The 22,855-nt window shown below is 38.4% G+C and overlaps 1 protein-coding gene across 1 annotated transcript in view; it reads left to right on the forward strand.

The window, feature by feature from the left end:
- The window catches only part of LOC146319789 (leucine-rich repeat transmembrane neuronal protein 4), an 83,206-nt gene extending 61,097 nt beyond the window's left edge, over nucleotides 1–22,109 (forward strand). The window contains exon 3 of the mRNA XM_084727837.1: nucleotides 20,906–22,109. The gene's annotated coding sequence lies outside the window, so the exon portion shown is untranslated. The remainder of the gene's footprint in view (nucleotides 1–20,905) is intronic.
- The last annotated feature ends 746 nt before the right edge of the window (nucleotides 22,110–22,855 follow it).

Genomic DNA, 22,855 nt, shown 5'->3' on the forward strand with positions numbered 1-22,855 from the left:
AAATTTCCATTTTGATTAATAATTTGTGTCTGATCTGCCCTTTCTTCTGTATTAACAATGGATGAAATAGCTGTTTGAGGTGTAGTTTGTAGTGATGAACCCACAGAGAACCTGACTCCACTGTTCCCCTCAGTTCCACAGAGGTTTATAACATCTGTCAGCGAGGCTTTGGTGCTATCTTTTTTCATACCTTCCTGACATTTCACCAGGGTATACACTATATGATGGTATTTTGTAAAAAAAAAAAAAAAAAAAAGTAAGAGCGGAGCTGCTGCTGATAGAAGTCATAGTAGCTTAAATGACATCGTCTAGCCCAGAGGTTTCAAACTTTTTGTTCCCAAGGCACATCAAGGGCAAGAAAAAAATCTCAAGTCACATCTGTATTCATATCTCTGCAAAATAGCCTCTTTAAAGCCCAGATCTACTACAGTCCTCTAATCCTGTTATACTGGGGTCTTATGTACATGATAGTAAGCATATAAAAGTTTTAGAAATCAGATTTAATCCAGTGTTGAAATATTTTAATATATCAGATGTTATAATATTGTTTTGGGTTTGAATTGGGCGTTTCTGCTCAGAGATTTATTACGCAATTAAGTCCACAAACCAATCATAAAAAATCCATGTCAGTTGCTATGTGGGTGCAACAAAATGTCTCTGCTGAAGCTGTTATATCACTCCTTTAACACAAACAGTGATTTCATCTGACCTAAATCACTATCAGACTGAGCTTTCACTACATTCAGAACATTTTTGCTACTTTACTTTGCTGTTAGATGGTCTGTCTTCTCTTCACAGTCACAAAACTTTATTTCCATTTTATTTTCCATCACCTGACCTAAGAATCAGACTTGTTTTAACCCAAACCACAAGCTTTTCCTAAACCAACATTAACCACATGTTTAATGTCATGTCATTCTGTCATTAAGGTACGAGAACGTGTTGAGAAAAAAAAACATTTAATGCAGGTTTAATTTCTTCTGTGTGTAGGTTGAAGGTGACTTATGTTTGTTGATTGACAGAAATCTACGTTCAAACTCAACCACAGCTGCCGCTGCTTCCACATCTCTCACCTCAAAGCTGCTCCTAATTACCCAAATTTGGATTTTTCTGGCACCCATCACTGACAAAGTTGCCCACAAATTATAAACCCAAACCAGGCTCGATAAGGATCCTTCAATCACAGACTGATTTCTGGCATATGTAAAAAAAAATGTCTGGAGTTATTTACACAAATGCAGACGTTTTCTAAATATAGTGCTGGAGAGGAAACGTAAGTGAGGAACAGTTTGCACATGACTAATTACCTGCCTTATGCACAGTTCAGGTATTTGTCAGAGAGTTTTCCTTAATTAGCAGATAGCTTGTTAGCTTGACTGCTTCATGTTGTTGTTTCTCACCAACAATAACAAACACAGACTGGAGAGAAGAGTGGAAAGAAACAGAAAGAAAAAGCCGGCAGGAGGATTATGAAGCCCCAAAGCTGAGTTCAGGTTTATCCCAACTCCATTTTTTTAATCCTAAACCTCAACCTCTATCTTCTCCCTGTGTTTAAATTTAACTGTAATCCCCAAATTAACCCCAAACTTTCACTTATCCTTTTCACATAATGTTTAGTTATGACTGAGCTCTGCAGACTTGTTACTAACAGTCACTTAATTGGACTATTTAAATAAGCCGTGGGTACATTAGCATATCTCTGATGCCTGGGAGTACCTGCAAAACAGCACATTCACACAAGACTTTTCCAGCTCCAGACTCTGTGTCTGCAAAAATCTTCCTATCAAACAAAATAATGCCAAACGTTTCTGAAGCAGCCATCCGCACAATCAATGAGCATTCAGTCTGAACCTAGGTGATTGTATCATTACCATATCCATTAAACACACGTCTGTCAGCCTAGTCTTTCATATCTTCTTTGAACCTACAGCTCTAAATTATCTGTGATTTGCAACATTAGCTCAGTATCTCATCTGGACACAGACGGGCTGATAAACTCCACACATCCATTAGAGAATGAAATAGCTCGAAACAGGCGCTCTGAATTCCTTCAAGACTTTTTTTCAGTGGAACTGACTGACTCTCTTGACAAACCACCTTTGTTGTGGTGAGAAAGTCAAAAATAAGTCCAAAAAAATGCCTTACATGTGATATATTGTCTTTATATATGGCTTTAGGACAGGTTGCTTTCCTTCCAGTGCATGCTGGGATAGGCGCCATCCATCTGTGGCCCTGAAAGGCAATAAGTGTGTTGGAACTCCTGTCAATCAACAAAAATGATCCCAAACAAATTTAAACCTCCACAAATGCACGCTGGAAGAAGTTTTAAACCTTAAAGCCAGGGCAGGGCATGGATTTTAGAAACAGTTTTTTGGTATATTTGTTGAAATTCTTTTCATATTCTGACAGCAATCAATAAAGAAAATGCCCTGACAAAAAATAAAATAAATAAAATCTGTGGCTCTTGCAGGCCTGTAATTCTCCTTTTGCACTGTGTAGTGTGATGTGTGTGAGCTTCATGGATCACCGTCACTTCCTGTGTCAAATCTGCAGTTTACGTCTGTGGTACATTTTCATCTGCAAGTACATAACCGTTAGCAACGTTAGCTAGCCACAAGCTAACATTAGGTTGCTATGGATCTTTTCTGCACTCACTGATTGGAAGCACTGCCCAAAATGAAAGTGATCGACATACACCGTATTGTCAAAGCGAGGATACATGTTTAATTGTATGGTTATGTCTTTGTAGTCTTATTACATCTGTTGTGCATGATATGCACTGATGACAACAACAAATCGTATTTCGTATGTGTTATTGTTCCATCCATTTAGAATAAATTCTGTCTTGATGTTGGGAAGGCAGTGCACAATCATGCAAAATCAATATTACCCCCAAATGCATTAAAACTAAAGTAATGAGCTTGTTTTGAAAATAAAAGAGTAGACAGTACAGATATTTGTGTTCAAATGTAAGGAGTAAAAGTAAAAAGTTGCCAGAAAGTGAAAAATATGAACATAAAAAATACACTACAGTACAGTAACAAAGTATTTGTACTTTGCTTCCCACCTCTGGGTGACAGAAGTGATCATCACAAGACCTCTTCAACATAAAAACATTCGATCTGATCCACTGTAATTATAAATATATTGACTGGATGAGCTTTAAGTGTTTTCTAACTGGATGCAGTCTGTTTGATCAGTCAGGAGATTTTTGAGCTGATTCATTTCAGAGCGTTCAGATGTAAACACATTTTTTCATGCACTGATCAGTTTTGAGATTTTGATCTATTTTGCTTCCATAACATGTCTTCTTTCAGACTACTGGAAGAAAACATCCAAAATACAAAATTAGGGGTTTATTTTACTCCTATTTTACTCTGTTTGCATCTGGAGAATTCTCTGTATTTATAGTGGACATAAAAGATATAGGATGGAAGGTACAGGATGCTGAGGATGAGATTACTGCTTTTTACATATCTATAAAGGCAGATTTCTCAAATTATTATTATTCATCTTGTTAGTCTTTTGTTCATACAACCCATCATTTATATCACATTTTGTTCTGAAAATTATGGCCAAAATCAAACAAGAATTTGGAGCGTGGTTTTATCTAGTCTGTTTTGTATGCAAATCAGTGCATATTTAATTACATAATGGACTGTTTGCATAATTAAACATAAAATAATTGTCTTAATATAAGTAATCAGCTGGAAGAGATTCATCTTGATATCTTGCAGTTGGTTTTTTTTAAATCCTCACTTAAATTTGTGGTCATGTCCATGGCTGAATCTTTTTCATTTTTTCTGTTTTTCTTTGGAAGATAAATGGTCAAAGATATTTTTTGGACAGTCCAAGGCCACAAAAACACATCATTACACTGTGTTTTTCCCTGAACAGCAGAGTCAGTCTATTCATGGATCCAGAGCCCAAATCAAATAACACCAGCATGTAGTAAAAGAAATCCTCAGCAGTTTTTATGTTACATGTTGTACACCTTGTGCACATCAGTGGAGATTCTGGCATCATGTCCGAAAGGATGTAGATTTATTTTTCTTGTATTTATTTGTACTTCAGTACAATGCAGTGAAGTAGAGAGAGCCACCAACACAGAGGCCACGTAATGTACTGCTGCAGGGTCAGCAGCAAAACTTATTTTAGATTATTTTAGCTTAAAAAAAATAAATCAATATCAGTTTGAGTGTACACTATATTTAGAATATTTCTGCCACTTTACTTTGCTGTCAGACAGACTTTTCTGACAAGAAACCGCTGTTCTATAAGCCAAGTATCGCCCTCTCCAAACCTTCTAACTTGCAGAAAACAAAATTTGCTGGTGCACCGTCGGTTAGTCAGTTAGTTAGTTTGTGTTATTGTATGACTTTGATGTTTTTCAGTTTTTCTGAGTCATTTTTGGAAACAGTCTGTCTCTAAACTGTAAGTAGAACTGTCACAACAGTTTCCTGGGACATCAAAACTCTATTGCATGTTTGCCAAAGGTAGTGAGTCACCCAAAACATTTCGTTTATGTTTCAAAACCAAGTTCTTGTTTCATTAAATTGGTGAGGGCCACCAAGATAAAACGCTGAGCTGAACTGGTCAGAACGTTTAGACGTTTTTTCACAATGACAGTCGACCCTGGAAAAATACAAATCTCTGTTTTTTCTTCTTTTTCTGTTGATACACTGTATTTCAATTAGCAGCACGCAGAAAAAGGATACTTACATTGATTGATACAGTTGATCTGACATTGGTGAGATTAACTCTCAGTCCTACTTCAAAGAGGTGATAAACTGAAGTGACAGGTTTTGATCACTGAACGGATCATTTTACATGTGATTTCTCAAATGATGAGCAAATGTTTAGAAGGTGTGAAGAGTTTGACAATTTCACTGAGAATCACCTCATTAGTTCTGACTAGTGAACCATGTGCAAGTGGATTTTGTACAAATTGAGCCAAGACATGTGCAGTTTGCTTGATTGATAAATTGCACTTTGTTGTGAAGAATAAACTGTTCTGAGAACTGAACTTACTGTTTTGAAAAATGTAATTTTAATTTGAGAGTTGAGCCAAAATGAATGAGAAAAAAACTGTACAAAGGTAGTTTAGATTCACCAAAGTCACACAATAACATCAATAAAACCACATGCAATATTACTTTTCAGTATCGTGGGCTATATGATCATTATTATTATGTGCAATATTTCTTCCGTTATGTTTGATGTCATGCTTTAATAAACTGTGCAATATTAACTTTCATGTCACTATTATTTTTCATTACTATCATGGACAATTACGTTCAATATCATTTGCGATCTTTACCTTCATTATCTGGTGCAATAATGATAAATGAATGATGATAAATAATGATGAAGATATGTATCATATCTCATCTTAAGCAAACTAACAGACAGAAGTTATATGTTCTGTGAGGTAAAATGACAGATTTGGCCTGTGGAGTCTGGTTGGTTTGGAGAGAGTAATATTTGGCTCACATAACTTTGAGTTCCTGTCAGAAAAGGCTGTCTGACTACTTTGGAAGATAAATGGTCGAAGATATTCTTTTGGACAGTCCAAGGCCACAAAAACACATCATTATACTGTGTTTTTCCCCGAACAGCAGAGTCGGTCTATTCATGGAACCAGAGCCCAAAAGAAACAACACCAGCATGTTGTATTACACTTAAAAGAAATCCTTGGCAGTTTAAATTGTATGTTACATGTTGTACATCATGTGCATGTCAGTGGAGCATCTGGCATTCAAATTGGATTACTTTTAGGTCTCCATCGGAGCGCTGCAGATTTATTTTTCTTGTCATGAATTTATTGAAATTGGATCAAGGACGGCAGCAATATTCAGGTTTCAGTACAATGGATGTTAGCGAATGAAAGCAGCATTTAGCTCTACCTTATGTGTGTCTGTTACATAAATTAACTCTGAAGCTTAAAATAAATCTGAAAGAATAAAACACTATGATACCATCACAGTTCCAAGTAAACAACGGTGACCTTAGAAGCGACATATTTTTTCGTTTTTTTCCGGATTGAGGCATTTAAAGACTGTTTTGACAAGCAGCATCAGCACATACTGTGTTTCTATGTGTGTGTGTGTGTGTGTGTGTGTGTGTGTGTGCGTGCTTTTTTGTGTGTGTGTGTGTGTGTACTCAGAAATGTGTGTGGGAGTGTAAAGAGAGAGAAAAACAGTCGGCAGTGAGGCAGAATGAACCAAACACTGTAGCACACATCTTACTGTACGCGTCCTTTTGAGTAAAGATAAATCTATGCATCTATACATCTTGGCATCCATGTTCAGGTTACTTATATCTCTATACATCAAAATAGACTCCATAGTGACTCATAAATTGTCCATCCAGTAAATAACAGTAAATCTCAGCGTGCGTTGCCAACATTGATGAGCAGAAAATGGGATGAGCAGCATTAGGAGGAGATAAATCCCCACATCTGAAGGATTATGGTTATTTTGACAAATGCGAAGCGCTTTTCAAATAGAAATGTAATTACATGGTGAATATTAAAGTCAGCAAAAGATGATCTTTCTGGAATTTCAGCACATGCAGTATTACAATGTACAACTTTTGGTCAGATTGATCGCTCAAAACCTGACAGGGAGGATGCTAATGGTCTCATGTCTGTAATATTTGTTGTGTGATTTATTAAATATGTTTTATTGCACAAGAGCTTTTTCTGCACATTAGGGCCACAAATAACCAGTATTTTCACTGTCAGTTAATCTATCAATTAGTCTTGATTCATTGATTAGTTGTCTGGTCTATAAAATGTCAGAAAATAGTGAAAAACACAGATCAGTGTTTCCTAAAGCCTAAGATGATGTCCTCAAACGTCTTGATGTGTCCACAACTCAAAGATATTCAGTTTACTGTCAGAGAGAAAGAAACCAGAAAATATTTACATTTAAGAAGCTGAAAATGATTTGACTTTTTTTTTCTTACTGCTTACGATTAATTTGATAATTGATTGGATGTTGCAGCTCTAATGAACCAGAGACAGGTAAAAATATATAAAAAAAATATTTTGTTACAATTTAGAAATACTCGCTCAATTACAAATGTTTGTTTTTTTTATTAAATAAATATAAAGAAATGTTGTGGAATGTGTATTTAAATAAAATGCAGGCAATTTGTAAGTATATTCTGTACAAACTGCTGTGATCAGATTGTTGATAGCCTCACTATGTTTGACATTAACACCCATACACTGAAAATATGAGCTCATTTTCTGCATCGTGCATTTGAAGGAGGCTGGACCATTGAATTCACTGCTGCATGTTTGGTGCTTCCAGGACGTTCTCACCAGAAAAACAGTCATTTAGCTCATATAACTGTACAGGCAGCGTATTTACAGTGACCTCTAGAGGTCAAAATCAAGCTACAGTTTTCTTGAGTTTGGAGGATATCAGAGTTTAAAGTTGAATCAAAACAACTGATTCAGCCAACTTAAAGTTGTCAGTAAATTCAACTCAGAATTTTCATTCAATCCTCTCATAGCAATAACCTAACAGAACATTTTAGGTATAAAACCTCATTATTTCATGTTCTGCACACTTTTAATATAGTGATATATATATTTTAGGTACCTTATTTCTCTCTAATGAAAATTCTGAGTTTAATAAACACAAAAGAAAAACACTCAACATTTTTAAGTTAGTAGTAGTAGTGGTAGTAGTATATTCTGAATCTTCACTGTAGATCTTTAGCTTGGAGCCACGTTCACATGCACACTGTCTGAACTGTGTGTGGTGTGACGGTGTGCAAACGGCATGTTGTTACTACAGGAAAATTGAAGTACACCGGATGTGCAGTATGGAGGCATTTTATGTTTTTTTCCAGTTGTTTTTATGTTTGAGAACTGGTCACCATGCAGTTCCATTGTTTGGGAGATTCTACAACACTGTTTTCCTGTGAAACTCCAGCAGTGTGTATCTGAACTAACAAACTAAACCCGACCCTCAATCAGCATGAGGGTGAGGAGATAATGACTGCATTTTCATTTCTGGGTGAACTATTCCTTTAACAAACTTAATAATTAATTTGAGCATACATCTTAACAGTGTACCATGTTTAAAGTATCATTTTAGCACCAATATCAGAAAAAACCCAAAAGATACCCAACCTGACTCCTCCTGTAAAAAGACATGGCATGTTTCTCACTGGAAACTATTCACTGGAATCATAAATGTCAATATAATGATTAAAAATACTCTTATTACCTTTTATTAAATTCCTTCAAAGTGTTCACTTCACATGTTATATGAGTCTGGACAAACTGCAACCTGTCAGCAGTTGCTGCCGTATCTGATCACATTTTTGAGGAGAAATTCTCCCCAAACACCAAAGCAGCTTCTTTCCTCAAGCTGCTGGTCACGACGAACACAAATGAAACCTGACAGGACATTCACTGATGATTCACTTACATTCAGCCAAAGACGGTGATTAGGCTCATTTTTTCCTACAGTTTAAACCTTGGGATAAATATGTGTCCAATTTGAGAATAAAATGAGGTATTTACAAACTAAATCTTTTTTTTTCCTGTCCAGCAAAATACAAATGACAAAACTCAAAAATAATTCATTTTAGATATATTGACTTGAAATACTGTCTGCTTGTTAGCAGCTTCATGTCTGTGTCACTCACCCTGAAGTCATTTTTCAATTTATCCACCATAAGCAACAATCAGGGATGGGCTTCTTGTGGCCATTAGCATGCCATTCAGCCCGCATGAGTGTGTAGCCTAATAGACAGCGATGATAATAGAGGCTTGTCTGTGCTCTCCGCTCTCCGCAGCGTTGACCACTGAGTGAATTATCCAGCTGACAGAGAGCAGCAGCGCAGCTTAGGAGGCGGAGGATGTTGTTAATATGCCAATGAGAGCTCAGGCCTCCCGTGCCAGTCTGAGGCATGCTGGCATGGTGCAGCTGCCTATCACCTAATTGGGAATCGTTTAGCAGCAGCTTGACCTACATTCAGAGGGTGCAAAAGGGGGACCACCTATGTGGATGTTTTTATTAGCAATCCAAAGCTAATAGCTCAGGAGTTAGAATTAATTGCTGTGTGTTGTGTCACTAGAGTTTATATCATTGTCCTCTTCTACATGTGCAGTAAAGTGTTTTAAAGAGGGTCAGCAGAGTGCTTCATTCAACAACTCTGCCTTTTGTTATAAAACACTGAATTAGCCACAGAATTACTTTTATGTAAGACTGGATGTTTCTGATATATTAGGACATCGACCTCTGACTAATATGCAACGACTTCTCATTTAAAGGGACAGTCTGATATTTGTGAAAATACAAATGAGGTTTTTTTGAGTTAGAGGATTGATTATTTTTTTTATCACAGAGTTAGAGTTTCGATTCAATTCAGTTCAGGGGTCTGCTGCTCGATATGAGATATCATTTATCCATTTAACACAAACAGTGAAGAAGCCGCTGCACAGCACATAAATAACTGCAAATAATTAGAACCAGTTAAGTTTACTTTAACTAGACACCACAAATACAGATTAAACAACTCCTCAACAACATGAAAATTTAACAAAATTATAAATTCAGCAAGAAGAGGTTGAGTGCAGATCCCAGTTAGGCAGCAGCTGGTGAAGCACCTACTGCAATGCCACCATAACTGCTACATGCAACCAGCTGAGATTTGCAAAGTTCCACCTAAACCTAGAAAAAGCCCACTTGTTTCACAATGTCTCACCTCGTACAGCCACTAAAGGGTAGCTTGTGCATCAGTATGAGATGCAGAGGGGCAGGACAGAGCAGCGTCGCTAGTCAACGGGCTGCCATGAGAATATGTTGGTATTTTTTAAAGTTCATTGTCTGTATGTGGTTTGTGCTTTTTAACTGTTGATCCATCCTTTCTCTAAAATCCAAAATGTCTCCACACTGCTGATTTATTCTCAGAAGGGCAGTAAACATCCTTGCTGTCTTTTTGTTAGCTGTCTTATGTTACCACTGTTTAAACATGCAGGAAGGATGTGCAAGCTTGGGCAGAAACCATCCATAGACGTGCCACGGGAATTTCAAAATAAAAGTGGATATTAAAGACAGTGATATGGATCAGTGTTTTAACTTTGCATCGATCCAGATCATTGGATTGTTACACCCAAAGTAAATATACCCACTTTCCCCTGTCAAAACAATAAGGTATATCTGACTTTGACATACAAGGCTAAAGCTCACAGCTGCCTTGCTTGGTTTGATCCACAGGCAACAAAATCTGGCGAGCAGCACACCCAGCTCACCAGCAGCAGCGACTGGAGAGCATAGCTTCATGTTTAGCTCCACATTTACTGTACACACAAGAGAGTGGTTTTTACCTTCTCATCAAACTCTCAGCAAGAAAGCGAAAAGGCCTGGGCATATTTTCCAAAATGTGAACTATTACACTGAATGTATTTTGCACTGGTCTCTGTGTGGTCAGATGTGCTGTATTTTTTAGCTTTGTCCCCCACACTGCAGTCAGGACAGAAATGGCCACTAGAACTGAATAATTTGTCATATTGCCTGGGGTGAGGATTTCAGCGCTTATGTTTTGCTGAGGGGAGACTCAACAGTGTATGAAAACCACACTCCGGTTTCTGTCTCTGCATCAGCCCTGCTATAATTTATTTTTTACACCAACTCCCCCACGTTTTTGTCATTTATATTTTATCATTTTGTCGTGTCTAACAATCACTTTTTCATTTTTTAGCACTTTTTTTGTGTTATCAACACCCAAACAACTGAACTGAGATTAAATGAAATACTTAAGAAATAAAAAAAGAGATCTTTGTTGTTTATACTAATAGCTGTTGCCACTTGAAGCCTAAAACAATTCCCAGCCCGACTGAGAAGATAATTTCTTAACAGTTTAAACTCTGGAGGTTTGCAGTGATAAACAATGAGTCACTCAGCTGAGAGGAAGATGCAAAACAGAAACACAAACTGTATCATGAAATTGAAATGGATTGTCTTAACCTCAGGTATAAATATGTTACACAATATAAACCTACAGCACAGCAGAGGTTCTCCATTTTTTTTGAGCCAAGAACCCTGTAAAAGATGAAAAATATACTGGAGAACCTTTCATGTATCATTTGATTACAGAGAGCCAGTTTTTACTTTTAACGAGTGACATGTACTTGACTGGCAGAAGGAGGATTTATTTATTTATTAAGAGTTATACATTGTGCGAATGAATGTAATATATTTTATATTTAAAAATGTGACTATTATTCATTGAACAATGAAGGATGAATAACACTTTATAATAAGCATCATTAAATAATGGTAAATCGATAGTTAATAAAAATTTAGTTAATAGTTATTTCACTGCTAACAAATAATGATATACTAATAAACAACCTGTTTCAACCAGTGATCGTATATTAAAAAGGATGTCAGCCTATTTAATGTACAGTCTAATGCTCAAACTTGCTATTTGGATTGCTTTACTCATTAGTGTACACGCAGCTGCTACATACTGTGTTGCGTCTTTAAGGAAAATGCACAAACTTTGCAGCCCTGACTGAGGTGTAGGGTCTCCACAGGTGCAGCGTTTGTGTTCTCCTCTGTTTTAATCCACTTCAGGATAAATTGTTGAGCAGCAGTTTAAACAGTTAACATAAAGTGAAGACGAGATGGGGCTGATGCCAGATGCTGCTTTATTAGCTTGGCCGGTAGCCAGTGACTCACTGAATAACGACTTACACTTGTCAAGAGGAAACAAGGCTATTCTTAGATAGCTATTGTAATCAAGAGATTTGAATTCATTTTATATTTATCCGCTTGTGGAGAGCACGACTCAGATTGGAAAGGACTTCCTGAGCCATTAAAGTTGAGGAAAGATGGTGATCGTGCCTCAGGCGAAATCCGCCTGTATGTATGCGGCGTTCAGCCCTAAGCAGCTCTGCTGGCAGCGGTCCAAGCTGTGCTAGCCAATGACTCACCTCTCTGAGAGCTCCAACCATAACAGCCAGCGTTTCCCCAATATTCCTGATTAAACCTGAATGCTCACTCCGCTCGCTTGGCCAAAAAGCCTTTTATTCTTTTCTTCTGTGCTAAGACATGAAGCTGATCCTGCCTTTGTTTGCTGCTTCAGAGATGCAGATATTTAAACTTTATCTCTCTGACGGAGAGAAGGCTGCTCAGTGTGAATGTTTAATATGCAGTACAGTGTTTTGTTGACCTGCGAGGAGTTCTGCCAAAACACGAAACATTTATTCCGATTTAATGACTCCTAACTGCATCGAGACTTCATCACACTTATGAGGAGAGCTGACATTAAGTTAATTGACTTTGTTTTGACATTTTGCATTTTGTATTTTAGTAATTAGTGGATGTTCTTATCCAGTGAGACCGACACTGGCTTAGAAAAGCTGTTCAGAAAAAAAAAATCAGCAAATTGAAAGACATTATGATGATGTAGGAATTAAAAATATGACCTTTTGGTTACAGGACAGGTGTTTTCTAATAACTTTTTAATTAAATTAAATTTTATTTTGATTTGAAAAGGGGCAGTGTGTATTAATCAACATTCAAACAAATACCCCTGAGTTAGCTGAAGGCTGGTTTTCATCAGCAGTCCCTTCGTCTGATGTAGGTAGGCATCCAGATGATTAAAAATAACACAATACAGGGTTCAGCGTTAATGGTTTTTTCTCATTTGCTCGGTCAGGCAAATCTACTCGCCCAATGTCAATTTTTTTTTTCCCCTGTCCAAGTTGTTTTATCAATTAGCAATTATTAAATAAGAACAAAGACTAAACTTAATCATCATGCTTAATTTGGAGCTGCAACATCTATAAAATTTCAGGAAAATAGTAAAAATGTCAATATCACTTTCTCAAAGTCCAAGGTGATGTCTTCAAGTGTTTTGTTTTGTCGGTCTAAAACCTGGAGATATTCAGAATACGATCATTAACAAAGAAAAGCATAAAATCTCCATATTTCAGCATTTCCTGACATTTTTGCAGGAAAATTTGCTTTAATAATCAATCAATTATTGCAATAGTTTGATAGTTTAATTTGTTTTTCCACTTGCTTTGTCAAGGAAGTGAGTTTACGAACCCTTTTGAGCGTTGCAATTTGTACTTGTACAAGTACAAATGGATAAAATCTAACAAAAGATGATACAGGTACAGTCTATTGGCAGAAACAGTAATTTTACCTCAAAGAACATGGAAGTTGCAGATTATTGGGTGACTTTGGTGTTTTTAAGGGTTAGTTTAGATTGAAAGAAAACACACAATAGTTAGCATGCCAGCGTTTACTCACCGCACTGCCATGACAGACTTTCAGTTCCTCCAGGGTTTCACAGGCTTTTTTTCAGGGGATTGTTGTGGCCTAAAATGCCTGATTTCATGGCTTTTATTAAAAAAAAAATTGTGATGCATGTTGCAGTGTTTTTTTGTTGTTGTTTTGTTTTGTTTTGAGTAATTCAAAATCAAAGTCAGTTTGTTGAGGTGAGAATAAAACAACACTTTGTTCTGAGTGTTGTAAGTAACCTTACAGAAAGGCTCAGGATTACAAACACTAACAAAATATGCTTTACTTCATGCACCTGAGGCGTGTTTCACAAAGAAGCAAAATCTTTTTGGAGCTCAAACTGAGGCAAAACAGCACAAAATTATAAAATATAAAGTTACACTCAGCCTTGGGGAACTGCTATGATTGGTGGAACTTAGGAAGCTACAATTATTGGTCAGATTTGCAGAACAGGTTGTGGTGATTGGACAAAATTGCAGGTTGTGCAGAATTCTCGAGGATTGGTTGAATTTGCATGAACTGTTATGATTGCAACATTGCAGCTACCTGGAGGGACTGACTTAACCTCTGCGTGGGAAAAAATATAATTCCTTTGATTGAAACCAATATGGCAGAGCAGCAGGGTGCCGACACAGACGGCTCTAACAAAAGAAACACACCGTCATTCACCTGCACAGCAGCAAAACGCTCACATTCATACTGTACACTCCCCTGTAGATTACTCTGAGGCTTGTATTTCGTCTTTCATGGTCTCACTGGTCTGCTTAGTCTTATAAAATATATAGGAGAGCGAGCCAATATATACAGTAAACCAGAGGATAATCAATAAATGTCATTAGGATGATTCATACTGTAAGTGTGATCCCAGTTTCCACCACTTCACACAACCCACTACTGAAACCCTTTATAAACGAGTGTTAAAGACATCCAAGTTCAGTTTCCGTCTTTAACTCTTTCATGTCTGGAGAACACCCACTGTGATGAATCCATATCATGACTTGTATCTGTGACGTGCGGCTTTAGTAGTCATAAGCCGTTTTCTCACGTGAACCGGCCTTTCACACACGCAGCACACAACCAGCGGTGCCAGCATGAGTTCAGAAGAGACGGGGGCATCTGGCTTCGGATGACGTGGCGTTAACAGGCGAGTGAACCAACATGGTTCAGACATTATAGCTTAGATGAGGAGACCAAACCTCACCAGGGATCAGGGAATCCTCCCGTTCATTTCAAAGACTGTTTTCTTTGATTTTAGTGAATTTCTGAGCTCATTTTGTTGCCAAAATGTGGAAGGGGGCAGTAAAGTTCTTGACAATTTTTAGGGGTTGATATTTGGGTTCTTGAGTTCTTGATGATTTTTAGTATTGATATCTGGGTCTTTTTTGTGTTGATATAAAACATAATAATATTATAATACAAACTAGACTTTATTACTGTAAAGTTTTTAGCTGAATTAGTTTCCCGCAGACATTTTTGTTACTATCTTTGTGTAAATGACAATTCTTGCTAACCCAGCGATGTCATGATATGAATTTGTGAAAACATTTTTATCAAATCACTTATGTAGGCTATAATTCCTGCTTTCAGAATCTGTAACTCATCTTCAGTAACACATGATGTTACTCCTCATTATTCCATTTCAATTCTTCTGACACACCCACCTCCGACCTCCTGTGGCTAAGTTCACCCGTTCTCATCTGGTCAGGTTGGTTGCAGTGTGTGAAAGAAACTGTGTGAGTTTCAGTTCTACTTTACGACATTTAAGAGAGAAAACTTGCAGATATTCCACCGTTGGCTGTCAATGAAAAAATACTGAGGAGAGGGGGGTTACTAAAAATTAAAGGCCCCATGAAACAGAAATTAGAATTTATTTCATGGTAAGCGGCTCCATGTGAATAAAAATGTCAGTGTAACTTAGTGAACTGCAGACTGAGAGTGCACTTTATGTAGGTGACAGTTCAAGCAAAGTGCTGCAAAAGGCAGCAAAGGACTAAAGTGTCTGAGGAGGAGGCAATAAAAACCAGAAAGAGGCTGTGATGCAGTGTGGTTGTTTTTAACTAACTCTCCACACTTGCTGGGGGCGACAGTGTGAGTGTATGCGTATACATCTATAAATATATGTATGTCCTTTTTGATTGGCAGCATAAAAATCTATGTTGAACCGAAAGAATTTGCATACATGCTTTTTTGGAAATGAAATGTATGCATTATTGGAAATGCCTACATTTCTTGCCGAGAGATGTCACGACGTTACAGCACGAAGTCCAATCCGAGGCCTTGCTGCACACGTTGCATCACTCTGTACCTCCTGGGTGAGCAGAGAAATGAGTTTGACACTGACACACTCTGGAACCTCTGCCACATCATTGGTAAATGTTATGGTTAATGTGTATGACATACTGTACATAAAGTACTTTTTACTTCTTTGAGTCTCAAATTTCAAGCAGTAAATTGCACACAGAGACAAAATCCTTGACATTGATGCATTTTGCCTGAACATAATGATAAAAAATGAGGAGCCGCTTGTGTCAGGTTCTTTGAGAAGCTTTAAATCAGTCTGCATGGCGATGGTAAGCAGGAGGATATACTTTATGTTTGAAGCACAGCAGAAATAACCTGAAACAACAAACAGGCCGTCACTCTCAAAGCTTCACGCTGAAGTTCTCAACTATTTACATTCTTCTCTGACTGTTTTGAATGACACCAATCCTTCAAAAAAAGGTATTTTTGTCCAAAACAGTGACTCATAACTGTTTAAGAGCACTTAAGAAGAACTGGTAACACTTGAAGGGGTGTGCATAAGACTGTCATTTCACTGTCATAACCATTGTCATGACATGAGTCTTTATGAATGTATATGACTGTTGTATCATTCAGTCAACACCATGTCTTTTCGAGTGAAAATTTGACATTTTTTGATATGTCTTTGTTGTGACAACTTTACATTAAGCCAGTTAATAATGTTTTTGTTATGACATCTTGATATTAACCAAGAAAACAATGTCGTTATTATGGCAATTTGACATTAATCAAACAGTAAGACAGTAAGACAGTAATGTCTTTGTTATGACAAGCTGGCATTAATAAAGCCAATAACGTCTTGGCTTGATTGATGTCAAGTTGTCATAACAAGGATATAACTAACAAAGTCAACTTTGTATTGAAAATGATATAATTGATTAAATGACACTTAATGACAGTCATAAACATTCATTAAGATGACTATGACATGTGTCATGACGTGGCTATGACCATGTAATGACAGTCGTACGCTCACCTCTGCAAATAAAGTGTTACTGAAGAGCTATTCATACAGTTTATAGTGATGAGACCTTTATACTGTAATAATATAAGTATACCTTTGTAAAAGGTGTATGTATTTATTGATGTATTTACAGGTGTGTATCAGTGAGGTTAAAAAAGCCTTTTATTGTCTCAGTTACTGTGGATCAGTTTATTTTATGGCACTTTTGGATTGTAGCCGGGATAAACTGGCAGTGTGGAAGTTAAACAGAGGAGATGCTGAAGAAACAAAGGTTGCAAGCGCTGCCAGCTACTGCTGTACAGAGAGAGAGAGAGAGAGAGAGAGAGAGAGAGGGCTGTTGGTTCAACCAGCCAACCAACCAAATCTATATTGACTCCACCACTTACATGTTTGACTTTTTACTATTGCAATAATTGGAGAAAACAAGTCCACCATGTAGCCTTTCCCCCTGACAATTTGTACAGAGAACTCCCAGAGCCAGACCCCCCTGATGTGGCTCATTTTGCATTCGGAGCATTGTTGTTCATGAATTTTTTATTAAGTCCTCTGAAGTAGTGTGCAAAGTTCAGCTGCTGAATCTGACAATAGAGTGTTTTCAACTAATCTTCCTATTAAAGCGGAGAGCAAACGGAACCAGATCGTTTCCGGATAGGAAAACATAACCTTTTGAAAGCTGTGATTTTTTAATTTAAAGGGTCTGAATGGTGACAGTGCTGAAACCTGACCTAACCAGATACAGAGAAATAACATTTCTGCATCAAATCAGCTTTAAGTAAATCCTTTTGTGATCCAATAAAATAATCTGAGACAACAACAACATATTTTACAAGAGATGTTCTGCACACAAACTCATATCACGGTGATCTGTGATCAAGCAGACACTTTGAACACTGCAGCCTGTGGTGGCGTTCACAGGAGAACTGGCACAAATAGTTCAACAATATTAGTTGCAACAGTGTGTTCATTCATTATTCTGAGTTAAAGAATGAAAAATAGCTGAGAGATGTCTGCCTTCTCTCCAATATAATGGAACTAAATGGCAAAATACATGAACGGCAATGCCTCTTTTCAAAACTAATGACCGAGTTACTCAAGATAATCCAACACATTCTCATCCCAGCTCGTCAAATACTGAAGCTCATTTGCACAAGGTACCCTTCAGCAGCAATCACTGTCTGAGACACTGTCTGAAAGCCTTTTAAAAACGTGGTTACTGCTGTGAAATGCTAGCAGTTTAGTCAAGAGTAGCTACTTAGAATAGATCATGTTTTGGGTTAAAATAAGTACATTGCATTACATGCATCACATTACGTGAAGTACACGAAGCAAGTTGCAAGATGAAAGTGACATGACGCACTTCACTTGACGTTTCATCCTTAAAACGTTTAGTAATATTTTGGTGTCACATGGGATATGAACCCCAGTCTCCTGGGTGAAAGTCCTGTTTGTTTGAGCCATCCATCCATCTACGTCCACCATGTGTGGACTTCTCACTCATTATGCTCGTCAGGCATGACAAAACGTTGGTATTTGATGACTTGGGAATGAGAATGACTGGAGTTGCAGAGTTTTGGAGATATCAGACATAGAGAAGTCTGCCTTCTCTCCCATATAATGGAACTAGATGACACTCAGCTTGTGGTGCTCAAAGCACCAAAAATAAATAAATTTGAAAAACAGAAATAATTTAATAATTTCCAGATTGGCCTGGCCTGGTTACTCAAAATAATGCAGAGAGAGTGCCACTTCTGAATCTCCCACACTCTTTGTGCCGATAGAAGGTTTAAGCACTTATTTATGCTATTCTGTTGCTCAGAAAGTCTTGGCAGACTCGACATTGGGTTACCAAGTTGGCTTCTACTTTTATCGACATTTCAGCACACAATGTCTCCAGTACGCTTAACGGTGTGTCCTGGCGTCCCAGAGTCATCCTTCTCTGCATTTGTCTGGTTGGTCTGTTTGGGAGACCTCTGACATGTCCTTCAGTCCCTGGTGTAGGGCTTTTCCACTGATCCTTAGGTCCCTCAACAGTTTCACAGCTGATGTTGCCACAAAGCCACAACAACCTCCTGCTGCTCAGCATATCTTTGCACTTTCTTTCTCTTAAAGGCTTCCTGCACAGCATCCTCTCAAGGGACTGTGAGCTCCACAAAGTACACCACGTGTACATGAGTTGGACCATAGGATCATATCAGGTCTCAAGTTGGTGGTGGCTAACTCTGATGGAACCGTAAGCCATTGGCCCACATCCACTAGCAGCTGCCAGTAATCTTTTCTTTTTACCAAACTAGACCTGCCAAACATTTCACTGCACAGAAGGAAGTGTGCATCTACTCACTCACAAAAGGTTACAGCTCAACCGAGGAGGACATCATTAATGTTGACATCCCACACTGTCACAAGCACGAGCCTCTTGTCCATGAGTAGATGCACAATTCCTTGTGCATGGTGATACAGTTGGCGCGTGTAGTTCAGTAGAATGAAAATAGTTCCTACTAGAGTAGTTCCAGGACCAATAGCAATGCTGATACCTGGACTTTGCATATCGACTGACTGACCCGACTCAGAGATCAATCCACTCGGTAAAGAGTCTGTGTTTTTTTCCCCATAATCCCAAGATGGTTCAGTCCAATCCAGTTCACAGTCACAAATGAAAGACAACTCAAAAGCTCTGGACATCTGGGTGTTGCATGTCATATCAAAATGTAGATAGTTTTTGAGACTTTTTTTAAAATCAGAAACAGTTCGGTATTACAATTTCCCAATGTTCTGTACTTGTGTGTACATGTGTGTTCGCACAGAAAATGAAGTGAATTTTCACCTCCTGCTGGCAGTAAGGGTGTGTGTTTGTGTTCAGTTCAGCCTCTGACTGAACTCTGCACTCAGGAGACTCCGGTTCTGTCTGTTATTTCCCTCCAGTCTATCTTTTTCCCCCTCTCATCTCTGTATGTCGATGCTTCGTGAAGTAAAGTACATCAGATCAGAGCAGAATGCAAAGCGACTCGGGTTATTCAGTCCTCCAGAAGCTCCGGCTTGGCACCTGGCTCCCCGGTCCTCCCCACACAACACGAAGTCCCTTGATACACAAGCATTCTTCGCTCAAGTTGAATAAACAAATTTTATTCATTCAATTATATTCACTCTTGCTTAATACAATGTGACTTGGAGACACTGTTTTAAGCTACACTTCTTTCAGGGCTTTAAAACAGTTAACAGCTAAACAGGACAGGGATTTACCTTCTGATGCCGAGGTAAGGCTGACATTTCTCTCCTCCACTCGCTGTAAATTGGCATAAGTGGGAAATAGCAGGCTCCTGTCTTGGGATGAATAACGTGGTATCAGATCGGTGCAAAGACTTGTACATTCACTCAAACCTGATCCCAGATTTTAGGCTGTATCTGAGGCAGTTTCCGACACTGGGTATCAGTACCAGAACAACCCTAGTTCCAGCAGGAAGCGGCTCACAGCAAAGTGTGTGGATTATCTGGAGTAACCAGCTCATGATTTTTTTTGAAAAAGATATTTCTGTTGAATTGTCTTTTTTGGCACTTTGAGCTGAAAGTTGAGAAAATTCAAAATTTCAAACTTACTGCAACTTTTAGTTAGTTTAATTTTTTGTCTTTTATCTTTTTAGTCTCCTTGCTCACACCAAAACTATCTAGACGTATCAACAGAACTACAGGTATTAGGAAAAAAAATTTTTTTTGATTTGGGGGTGAACTGTCCCTTTAAAGGTAATGGAAAAATGCAGAGTAATTCTCCATGACGAGATGAATTTGCATTCAGCTGCTGCATGTAACACGTATGAATGTTTATGTGCACTGTGTTATGCTGCTTTGTGCATTTGATGCATGAGTGCATCCATATTTTGTGTGAAGGCATTAATAGTCATTAGGACATTAATATCAATATCACAAAGACCGGGATGCAGATTTATTCCATTTAATTGACATAATTCAGACCGCACTAGCACGTAAAACTAAGAGGGGTCTTTGAATCAGCAAAGTGCTTGTAATGTAATAAGCACTCTCTTCTAAATGGAGCCTTGACTCCATTTAAAAGAGGGCAGAAAATATGTGTGCACTCTTGCTTAAGGCTTTCATCTTGCATATAAATCACTCCAGCTGAAAGTGGGTGTTTGAGCATCACAGATTTCAGGTCTTGGGGCGCGCACTGTATCAGCGGCCAAGGCTGCATTAATGATGGCGCTGTGGCACGACTGCATGAAGTAAATTAAGCCAATTCCAAATATTCTGAGAGCGGATCAAATGTTGAAACGGAGGATTTTTTGGCTGATTTAGGAGGCTTACTCTTCTTCTCTCCTCTCCCTGTTTGTGCTGTGTGTTTCCTGTCCAGATACCGCGGCAGCTGAGCGCTCTGACGTTGTACAGGTGTGAGCAGTCGGTTCTGGATTACTGCCATGCCCACCTGTCGCTGCACCTCGACATGGGCATGGAGCCCCCGACTCAGGCGCCGGGAGGTCCGAGGCCAGCCAAGTACCACCCGGGCCCAATGGCTGCCCTCCCCTCCGAGCCTGTGCTGCCTTGCCCCCAGACCCACTCCCTCTACCAGTGAGCTGGGGACACTGTGAGGCTCTGTGTCCAAATTACTCTACTGTACGTCTGCTGCACAATCAGTGGACCACTCGGATGGAAAAGAAGGCTGTGTGGGAGGAAAGTGGGACTGGTAAAGAAGCAAAGGAGACAATTAATCTGCTGCAGAGCATCGTGGACCCAGGGTAATGAAAATGAAAATATTTCTCAGTGGAAATAAAGGGGTGCAGCAGTATTGATTAGTGAGCTTCTGACCTACCTGACCCTCAATGTCCTCAATTAGAACAGCAGCATGACTTTCCACGTTCTGCTCTGCCTCCCGAGGAGTATTAAGGATAATAATTTAATGATTTGTTAATCTTATTAAACATATTTTCCTCGACTTCTCCTCATCTGGGCACCTCTCTGCTGCTGCGTCAGGTGAAGTAATCAAATGCAAAATGCTGTAAACAGAGCGGGGAAGCAGCATGATAAGCAATTGAGTAGCAGAACAAATGAAAGATCAGCCAAGCTAAAAGGTTTTCTGCTGCTTTTTTTGATCACGCTGTCAGTCAGAGGTCTCTCGCTCGCTCTAAACTCGAGTCCCTGTAGCGTTTTTCATCTCCAGAAATGAGCCGCCCCAAATGAAATTACCCCAGACGAGGGAAACAAGTCAGAAAATAACGGACAGTAATTGTCACATAAAATGTACAGCCTACACATCTCGCCGGCAGTAAGTATAATTTACATGGTGACTTTTGATTTCCTGAATGATTTGTGGCGTTTATCACATTATAATTAATTTAATCGAGCTGAGAGATGAAAAATAAACAGCAGATCTCGGTGCACTAGGAGTTCAGATATTTACTTTTCATCATCCATTTAAATCTTGTAGTTTTAATGGTTTTTGTTTTTAAATGTGTTCTTCAGCCAATTTATCTGATTGTGCACTCATATATCTACATGTGTGTGCTTTTTACAAGATGTTACATTATAATATATGGTAAATAAACTGTGGTAAATGACCAGTAACAGTGTCATTCATCGAGATCAATGGTATCAACCCAAACAACTGTCTGCTGTATTTAGACAGCAGCGTAGGTGGTTGGGACTGAAGAGCGCTGAAGGCAACGCTGATTAATACCGTCTTCAAGACCCTGATGGTAACTTTCACTTGCTTTTTTTTTGGCTCCGTGACTGTGTGGTACCATTACCACAATGTAATACAGTATACTCAACTCACTGAACTCAGCTCCAGGACTTTTATTTTACCTCCAGGAAAGAAACAAGACCCAATTAAGGTCCTGGATATGAATAGACAGCAGCTCCATGTTCTTCATACACAAATATAGGGAGCCATGAACATGTTGAAAGCTAAATGTGATATAATTGGAATACTTGTCAGCAGGGAATTTACCGTTAAGTTAAGCTCACATTTTAGCAACTGCATTTAGGCACAGCGAGCCTGTCAGCTTTGGGATTTTCCACATGTTGAAACGTTGTGAATGGAGCTGTGAGATCAACACTCTGAAGGGTCCAGTCTTTTTACTTCCCAAAAACATGAACACAAGAGAAAAAGTATGTGTTTATCTTTATGAATTATAAATATGTAATAATGCTATTTTAAGCCCCATAAATTAAGTAAATAATTAGTAATCAATCAGCGATACACACAGATACAGATATCCGGTAGTCCCCATATTTTTTCTGTCTCCGAGAATTCGATGAGTTAGCTAGACATACAGGCAGAGCTTGCACCGGATTATGAACCCGC

The sequence above is a fragment of the Lutjanus erythropterus genome, chromosome 10 (genome assembly GCF_056507025.1).
Source record: "Lutjanus erythropterus isolate fLutEry1 chromosome 10, fLutEry1.hap2, whole genome shotgun sequence".
NCBI classification, from domain to species: Eukaryota; Metazoa; Chordata; class Actinopteri; order Lutjaniformes; family Lutjanidae; genus Lutjanus; species Lutjanus erythropterus.